Raw genomic sequence first — 702 nt, 5'->3', positions numbered from 1 at the left:
TTCCTTCACGCGAGTTGCACGTTCACCGTCCCCCATAGAAACGCCTTCCACCAGATTAATGTTAATCCCCCTTGACACCAGTAAAGCGATAAGCCTCGTGTCTGGCGGCGGCGTCGACCTGCTGGGTGAGGAGGTCCATCCGAGGCATGCGGAGTGAAGCCTCCCGCTCACTCCCACTCCATGGCTCTCGCTTACTAATTATCCTCAACATCCCAGAAAAAAAAGGAAGGTTGTGCCCTCAAACGGCGCCCCTTCACTCAATATCCCTTTTCTCTTTTCTCGAACCAAGCGTGGGCGCGCGAATCTTACTGCCTCCCCGCCCTCCGCCTCCCGAAAAAAAAAAAATCTCGAGAAAAAGGCGGCTTGGAAACCGGCCTCGCCATCTTCCCCGCAGGAGTCGCCGCGAAGGAATCCAGGTCCCGCATTCTACGTCTGGCCATGGCGGGCTCAGCGCTGTCTTACCTGGCCGCTCCACCCATCCTGTAAGCACTCCGCCGCATTCTTCCGCCGTGACAGTGGGCGCGGGCGTGCTGGTGCGTCCATCCTCCGCGGGCGTGTGCGAGACGGCTTCGCGAGATCAGTCGCGTCCTGGAGAGTGTCGGGGGAACACGCGCAACCGGTGGCCTCCTGGAAAAGCTGTCGTGGAGATTTTGCTTTTTATTGTGTCTGTATATTGGGGAGAGGGAGGGAGTTTGGAGGACC

This window comes from Penaeus monodon, chromosome 28 (assembly GCF_015228065.2).
Source record: "Penaeus monodon isolate SGIC_2016 chromosome 28, NSTDA_Pmon_1, whole genome shotgun sequence".
NCBI lineage: Eukaryota > Metazoa > Arthropoda > Malacostraca > Decapoda > Penaeidae > Penaeus > Penaeus monodon.
This window is presented reverse-complemented; position numbering follows the sequence as displayed.